The 9581-nt window shown below is 36.3% G+C and overlaps 1 pseudogene; it reads right to left on the bottom strand.

Moving 5' to 3' along the window:
• Positions 1-3139: 3139 nt before the first annotated feature.
• Positions 3140-9031, bottom strand: LOC127851650 (multidrug resistance-associated protein 1-like; annotated as a pseudogene).
• Between the last annotated feature and the right edge of the window lie 550 nt (positions 9032-9581).

Below are 9581 nucleotides of genomic sequence, written 5' to 3'. Positions count from 1 at the left end.
ATACAATGCTATAAAGAAAAAATAAAAAATAAAGTGAGTCCTGTTGCTCATCGAAGGAAAAAAAACAATGTCCGTTGCTATCGTTTCGTATAAAAAGTGTTGCCTTAATTAATGTTGTTTTTCGCGCAGATTTCCCACAAACCAATATAATCGATCAGGATATTTCCGGCTATAGTTGTACATGCAGCGCAAAAATATGATTCACTGCCGGGCGATAACGAACGTCTACGATGGACAATAGGGTTGTCCCGTAACTGGCGAGACTGGTTAAAACTGGATTCGTCAATTTTCATTTACAGCCTGTTATATTCAATCCACGATTCGCCTCAAACCCCCTTTAAACAAACTAACTGGATTTATATCGATCTTGGAAATGGCATAGGAATTGAAGATTTCAAATGTCAAGCAGTCTGGAGCCGAATTTAAGCACTTTTTAAGCATTTTTTAAGGCTATGGTCAAAAATAAGCATTTTTAAGCACTCCAGATCTGTGGTCTGTGCGAACTCTGCAGACGGCGGGCGTCGGACGGCGGACGACGAGCTGGCTATGACAATACCTCGGGTTTTCTCCGAAAACGCCGAGCTAAAAACTAAATTATATTTTGTATTTATGTATTCAGGTCCATAGCTAAGCAAGTTATCTTAATTCATTCTTATATAAATTTGTCTAGACTGGTCTGTCTAGATTTTCTCTAACTGTTTAAGATTTGTTAACATCGTGTACGTGTTGACAAATATCTTGTTAACACTTCTGATTCAACCTAGAAATACGATTTCTTTTTAAACTATGTCAAGTATAAATATATTTATGTAATCTAGAAGAAGTGTAATACTGAGCACATAACAAAAACGCCCGTTTATTATGGGTGACAAATTGTCAAACATAACAATATTTATTTATTTTGTTGTTGATGATTTCTGATGTCGGTATGTCATAATGGCGGATTTTAATAAGGTAACAAAAACTCACGTACACAAGAACGACACAGGTTATTACAAGAACGACCCAAAATGGCGACCTATTTTATAATTTTCATATTGCCTGTTCTGGTCTTTGTTTGAACTTATTCTGTGTAGGCGTTTCGGCGTACTTCTTCAACCAACATACTCGTTAACATAGATCGTCATTGCTGATCAGGTGTCGACAAAAGCAATTAGTTAGCGAGTGTTTTTATTAGGCAATTAAATGATGAGTGATCGTTAATTGTGGAAAACCAAAAACCGACTTGCAACTTTTGTAACAATCTTACAGCATGTAAACAAGTGGAATTTTTTTAGGTAAAACTTTTGTTCAATTTCCAGGGGAGAAGCTTACACCGCTTTTTATTGACAAGTCCCGAAACCTGACTGATTTTTGTGGTTTTTTTAATGAAAGTGCTGTTTTTGTGATGTTAGCGTACAGATATATTTCTATAACCGTTAGTGTCTGTTTCTTTGAATAAGAACGATACTGTAATGCCGTACTTTTGGGTTATAACAGTGATGTGCTATTCAAATGAATCAACGCGATGCACGAGTTAACAACAATATTTAAGTTGATAAAATCAAATATTAAATAATACTGTTAATAAAAATAAATGTATTAAATTAGAATTTGTATTATATAAATTATATAATGTGTGTTATAATACTTAATTATCGAAAGGTAGACTTTTTAAGATTACACTGTTTGCAAACGACTTGCTTGGCGTTACGAACAAGAAATACTTCCAGCTGACCAACCATCTAAAAAGTGATCACCTAAGAACAACGGTTAACAGTCTGCAACGGTCGTTTTGACCATTTCAATTGACTGACCGCTGTATTCAGGTTGGACTGTATAAAGTTTAAATAATATAGTTTAAATAACATAGAAATTCGTAGTTGAAAAGGGGCACGACTGCGCATACGCATAACTATATATATTAAAGAAAAACCCATGCAAGAATGCTGTTCCATGAAAAGTTAAGTAGTACTTGGGCTAGTAAGGTGTCTATAGACATACACACAGACAGTCAAACAGCAGTACGTGTCATGATTCCCCCCGCCCGGTCGCTTTGTGGCATGTTATGGAATTAAGTAGGATTAACGAATAATATATTAATTCAATATTGCAAGAAAGATGAAATTTCGTTTTGAAAATAAATAGTGTGTAATTGATTAAAAAGACGTATTCACTGTTTTTCGAATTAGTTGTTAAATGTCATTACATAAACTGAACAGCAAAACTGTAATATTTATTATTGTTATAGGTTATTATAAATAAACAGAAACAAAATAAAAAATATAATGTACCTGTCCCTTTATTCTAACCAAGGACCTCTATAAGCAATATCTAAATCTCTACTACTACTACAAACAGGCAAGTGAATATGGATGGTAGCCCAAACGCTTTTTTTGGTAAAACACATGATTGCTGATTTATCGATGAAAAGCAAAGCAAAAACGGTTTATTATTTTTCCTTTTTCGATTGGTGATTATCAATCTACTAACATATACATATAATAAATTACTTAGTTAGGAGTGAAAAATTAAGTGTCTTAATCTATAATGTTTTTTAATATATGGCTATTTTTTTTTAATCTATCATTTTCTAAACTGTATATATTTAACAGTGTTATATTCATCATTTGTATATGTTTAAATCACCCTGATATGAAGCATATCACATGGCGGATGATAATGTGATAAGTGATAGTTTAAAAAGCAGATCGAATAGCAGAACGAACCTATCAAATTTGCAATTGGTTAAAGTAACGCATACCATATTATGTGTAATTCAAATACATTTATTTCTGTCTAGAAAGTCTGAATATCAAAACCCACTTACAGTTTAAAGTAAACAAACCAGATATACAAGAAAATAAGGAGTAAACACATCAACTAGTGACAATTTGCGTTAAACATGTAAACATTATACCGGGATCAGTACAACGCGTACAAAGTGCCCACAGCGAATGGCGACGTTTTAACACAATGGCTGTTTCACTTGTTGCAATACCTAAATTGGAAGAAAACTGTTACTTAATAGTCGTATATGCGTGTGGAGCCAACTTAATAGATGCAGTCACTCTAACACGATGACATGACATCCATAAACATCTTAATGGCAGAGTATTTCATGATTATCGCCGATATAATGCTTAACGGTTTTCAAAGTATCACAGACGTAGAGCAGATCACACACGTCAAAACCTGCAAAATACATAAACACAATTCGTGTCTATCATATAAGGTTTGCAGATTTTGCCATGCCGTAAAACACTGTAGACGAATCGGCCAGTAGGTTCTGGGGTGTATCAAACTCTTTGATCAGACCCTGGTCCAAAACAATGATCCTGAAGTAAAAAGCAAATACCGATATATTGAAAAAGAAATTTCTACATTTTTGCTGATGTTATTAACAAAACTGTTTAAGCTAAACATTCGTTTGAGCAATAAAGTCACTGCATCCTTCAAAGTATTATGGTGTTTTGATTAATGTTATTACATTTGAATACAAATTATCAACCCTAATATTTAATTATACTATCCTTAAAGACAAGTTTTTCAAAAGGCTTACGTATGATCCATTTATAACAAGCAAATTCGTAATATATCCCCCGCCAATATGCTTCTGGACACAAAAGTGTCTCTATATGACACTCAAAAAAGCATTTTTTCGAGATACAAAGGGCCATAACTCCGTTATTAACAGATGGTGTACAATGCTATTTGGCATGCATCATCCTCTGATCCATGTGTATACTCATACCAAGTTTCAATGAAATCCGCCAAAGAACTTCCAAGATATGGCTCCGGACACAAAAAAGGCATTTTTTCAAGATACAAAGGGCCATAACTCCGTTAGTAACAGATGGGGTACAATGCCATTTGGCGTGCATCATCCTCTTATCCATATATATACTCATACCAAGTTTCAATGAAATCCGCCAAAGCACTTCCAAGATATGGCTCCGGACACAAAAGTGCCGGACGGACGGACGGAAAGACGGACGGAAGGACGGACGGAAGGACGGACGGAAGGACGGACGGACGGAAGGACGGACGGACGGACAACGCCAAAACAATATCCCTCCGCCTATGGCGGGGGATAATAAAACACATATATAAAAACAATCACAGGCGACCTAACCTATTTAAAGGGGCCTTTTCACGTTTTGGTAAATTGACAAAATTAAAAAGTTGTTTCAGATTCGCAAATTTTCGTTTTAGTTATGATATTTGTGAGGAAACAGTATTACTGAACATTTATGACCATGCTCTAAAATAGCCATTATATGCATCTTTTGACGATTTAAAAACCTGATAATTATAAAACGTTGCAACGCGAAACGATTGAAAAATTCGAAGAGTTCTGTTGTTGTCGTTATATTTTGTGAAACAACGAGGATTGCTTATATGAAGTATAAATACGTCCTTCATTGTGTGAGCACGGATGGCCGAGTGGTCTATGTGGTAAACTTTTACTCCAGCACTCCAGTGGTTCAAGCCCTGATGAGGATTACTTTTTTTTCTTTTTTAAATTTTATTCTTGATTTTTTAATGGAGCTTTTTAGATCCAATGTTTACATTTATCAATATAAAGCATTTAATGACAAACTTCAGTACATGCCAGGATCTGTGAAAAGGCCCCTTTAAAGTGTTCAGATATAGTCCTTCTGTGACCACATCAACAGTCACTCACTTGTCATAATCCAGAATAGTGTTGAGTCTGTGAGCAATCGTCAGAATCGTGCAGCCTTTGAACTCCTCGCGTATTGTTTTCTGAATGAGGTCATCCGTTTCCATGTCAACCGCTGCTGTTGCCTCATCCAACACCAGGATCTTGGTTTTCCTGAGAAGTGTCCTGGCCAAGCACACCAGCTGCCTCTGACCAACACTAGATGAATGGAAAGCAAAACGATTCAGATAAAAAAGTGAAATTCGACAAACATGAAATGCAAGTTCTTTCATCTGCTATGTATTTGAGCGAAGATCGCGCTTTTATTTTTCTATTATTCCTCTCACAGGTGATTCGTTACATTAAATGTACATTTCATATATTGTCTATTCACAATTTTATTAAATAAAGCATAAAAACAATAATTGCATTAACTATACATGTGTTAAAAGCCATTATTTTCAAATTTCTTCGTTTATTTTGTCTTCGTAATTTTAATATCATCTAAAACTGAATTATCGCGCCTTTAAATCATTATAATCTTATTACCTGAGGTTTTGCCCACCCTCCCCACATTCGTGAAGGAGTCCATCATCCAGACCGGAGACAAACGTCTTTAAATGCGCATGTTCTAGAGCCGTCCAGATTTGGTCGTCCGAGTACTCATCAAATGGGTCCAGATTCATACGCAGTGTGCCTGAGAACAGAACTGGGTCCTGGAATTATGGAATTATAAAACATAATGAAATAAGATTTGAATATAAGTAAATAAAGAAGCCAAATAAAGTTGAACTTTTGATGTGTAGTCATATGCACAAAAATGGTTTGGCAAGCTAGTTTACAATGCCTCGCTGAGAATCAGGCGTGCATTTTACGTTATTATTTATGCATCTATGTTTGTCTTTGCATTATGAAAATTTAGCGACTATTATGTAAGTTTTTATAATATCCACGTCTAAAATTGAATGATGTCAACACTGGAATGGTTAATCTCGTTAATCTCGTTTAAAATACAGCAAGTGCTGTTTTCGATTGTGCATCATGACATACATATAAATCAATAGTAATTTAACTGAGAAATATTTCGCTATGGCAATTGAACTAACTCTGAAATCAAATTATTTCCCATTACGGATGGTATAAACACATACAACATCCATGTACTATACTCCGTTGTCAGTACAGTACAGTCATCGAGTGTACCAACATCGATTTGGTTTTCAATGTTTTTCGATCAAACTAGGACTAGCATCGTATGTGAATTACTATTAAAGTTAAGTAATTTTTTGAAACCACTCACCTGTGGTAGAATTGTCAGTTTTGACCTGAGGTCGTGCAGCCCCATGTCTGAAATCCTGTGGTTGTCAATGACGATGCTTCCGCTCGCCGCCTCGATAAGCCGAAATAGTGCCACCGTGAGTGAGGACTTGCCGGCGCCGGTGCGACCATTGATACCAACCTAAACAACGAAGATCGCATATCGTAAGCATGTGACAGTTCGTAAACCACTTGATTCATATTTATGCTTTTAACACACTTACCTGACCTTACTTACGAGTGCTTGTTTAAACGATTTAGAAATGAGGCGTCGGAAAAAGAATTTCAACTAATGAACTACATTCCTTATTATTCATATATAAACTGTGTTTAAACTCGGTTGTTAGATATGGCTTTAAATATAAAAAACGGATGGTTAAAACCAATGATTTCATAATAATGAAACAGAAGTTTCATTAGTCTAATCTTGGAAATTCGCCTTTTTGCCCGAGATTTTTCGTGAGAAAAAAAAATCTGCTGTATATAGGGGATATTTAGTTAACATGTTTCAATACTAAAGAAAACTGTAGGAAGTAATATAAATATGTCGTTATGGAATCTTGAAGATGCCGTAACTTTATAAGCTTGTTTACTCATACCCGTTCACCTCCAACGATGTCACAAGAAATGACCTTTAGTACAAGGTTCAGTCCTTCCCTGTATCGAGTGGTGTAGTTATTAAAGCGAACATTGCCTCGGTCCGGCCAATTTGCGGGTGGACGTTTGTGTTCTACTCTCCACTCGGCCTAAAGTTCAACAAAAGTAAACACAAAACAAACTTAAATATAAGGGCGTAACATAACAAGAGCACCGCATAACGGTCGCCAAGGCTCGGCTGCGGGTGCATTTTCAAATAAATGAAAGCTTGTCAGAATTTATTTAATTGTTTTAGAGGTCACAGTGACCTTGACCTTTGACCTAGTGACCCAAATATGGGTGTGACGAGTAGAACTCATCAAGGTGCAGCTACATATGAAGTTTCAAAGTTGTAAGTGGAAGCACTTTGATTTCAGAGCCAATGTTCAAAACCTTGACAAAATGTTAAGGTTTTAGCACGACGCGGACGACACGACACGACACGACGAGCTGGCTATGACAATACCTCGGGTTTTCTCCGAAAACAGCCGAGCTAAAAATTACAGAGCGACTTCCTCAATAATTGATCACATTATGTAACATGCGAACTGCTATTTAACGAGACGCAGTATATTTACACCCTGAAAATTGTGATGAAGTCGCAAAATGTTTCCCCATGCAAAATAAGTTCTTCAGATTTGTTCAGAAGATCTGCTGGGCACAAATTACACTTTAAGGACGGGGTTTTATCTACCCTTCTCTAAAATGTTATACGTTATTAAATTAAACGTAAAATAAACGCCGGTTTTAACCAATGTTGCGTTACCTCAGTGGGTTCCTCAGTCGGTGTATTCACGAACTCTCTCCACAGACACGACGTTTGTTTCAACGTCACTGGTGGTACGAACGAGGAAATTCAGAGTACCCGTTACCTTATAAAAAGATCCAAATGCTATTTTGTTAACACATGTTTATGTTTTGTTGCGAAGTTTATGTTTCAAAGACATTGACATTTTAACACTTATAAGTAATGGTCAAACACGTTAACAGCATAAATGCAACTTCAACACACGTAAAATTTGAGAGAGTAACAATAATTGTTGTTCGACAAAATATGGACAGTATAAATTCCGATACGCAAGATTATCGAACAAGAATTTCAGAAGGTCGTCTGAAATCTTAATGAATTCTTTATGAACATCTACAGAAACAAAACCATGTAACAAACAGTTTGCCAGTGATAAGACAAGCGTATGTTAAACACGATTGATCTCACAAGAATGTACTTGCATTGCCTATGCTGATCGTCTTGTATAAGTTCTAAATCAAACGTGGTCTACCTGCAATGCGTATGCGACGGAAAGACCCACCAATCCACCAGTGTTGTCAGGTGTAACTACGGCAAATATCGCAGCGGCAAACACGATCAGGTTACCCAAAAACTCTAGACGGAAACCCAACCATCTGTAATAACAGTGTGTTTGAGGTGTGCAGTAGTATTTTTTTTTTCAAGTTTGTTTTATGTTTCTTTTATTAAAATATGCGTTTTCTCCAAAATCAGATACACAGTAAAACATGACATCTTATTGTCTGTTACAATAGATATTTTATTAATATTCACATCACATTATTTACTGTTAATAATTACAGTGTATGGCTTGTATTGCAACCTTCTACTACGTTTTTTCTATTTCTTAAGAACTTGGATCAAACTATACACATCTAGGGCTTTTGGAAATTCGGATGTGCAAATCAAGTCAATATTATTACAATACTCAATACAACCACCAGATTATTGCAAAAGTGAAAAACATATATTCAACCAACCTATTAGATGCTATGCCCGCGAAGTAGAAGACCATGTTCTTGTCCACTCTGTCTTTGGATTCCTGGATAAAACGTTGCTGAAATCCGTAGCCACGGATCGTACTTGCACCTAAAATGAATTTACACATAGCCACAGATCGTACGTGCACCTGCAATCATAACCAGCCAAAGCCATGGATCGTACTTACATCTGCAATGAAACAAAACGAAGCAAACGAATCGTACTTGCACCTGCAATGAAACAAGCAAATTCATTGAATTAATATCCCCCGCCAATATGTTTCTGGACACAAAAGTGTTATATTTGACACTCAGCTAAATAGCATTTTTTTAATACAAAGGGCCATAACTCCGTTATTAACAAATGGTGTACAATGCCATTTGGCGAGCATCATCCTCTTATCAATATATATAATCATACCAAGTTTCAATGAAATCCGCTAAAGCACTTTCAAGATATGGCTCCGGACACAAAAGTGCCGTACGGACGGACGGAAAGACGGACAGACGGAAAGACGGACGGACGGAAGGACGGACAACGCCAAAACAATATCCCTCCGCCTTTGGCGGCGGTTACCAAAAGGATCAAACGGATCGTACTTGCATCTGCAATGAAACAACACATATCCAAGGATCGTACGTGCACCCGCAATGCCGCACAGAGGACATCGTGGTAAGATTTCCTGTTTTTCGGAAATTCAACAGATTGCATTACATTTAATTCAGTTTTGTTGGCGATTGCAATGTTTGCTTAATTCTTTCATATTATTTATAAAGGAAGCAATGCCATTTGATTGATGTCAAAAGTATATCAGCAAAATCATCATGTTCGGTTATTCATAGATTAGCTTACTTAGTGGTCATTTTATATCATTATTATATTACTCATAATAATAGCGAAGTTAAGCGCGGAATATTTTAGATGCGATAACTTATCAAAAAGTATTTCATTATTATATTATTATATAATTATACCAAGTTTCAATGAAATCCGCCAAAGCACTTTCAAGATATGGCTACGGAGTGGGGATCAGCAAGGAGAAATCGAAGATCATAGTGAAAAGCAGGGCCAACACCAGGGAAGACATCACCATGTACTGCGGGAGGCTAGAAAAATGTGCCGAGCTTCAAGTACTTGGGCGCAACCCTGCCCAAAGATGGTACTAGTACCGCTGCTGTCCGAATAAGAATTACCATTTCAACCGTAGCTATAACCATA

This window comes from Dreissena polymorpha, chromosome 1 (assembly GCF_020536995.1).
Source record: "Dreissena polymorpha isolate Duluth1 chromosome 1, UMN_Dpol_1.0, whole genome shotgun sequence".
Lineage (NCBI taxonomy): Eukaryota > Metazoa > Mollusca > Bivalvia > Myida > Dreissenidae > Dreissena > Dreissena polymorpha.
The sequence above is the reverse complement of the archived record's forward strand: the minus strand, read 5'-3'. Positions and strand labels throughout refer to the sequence as shown.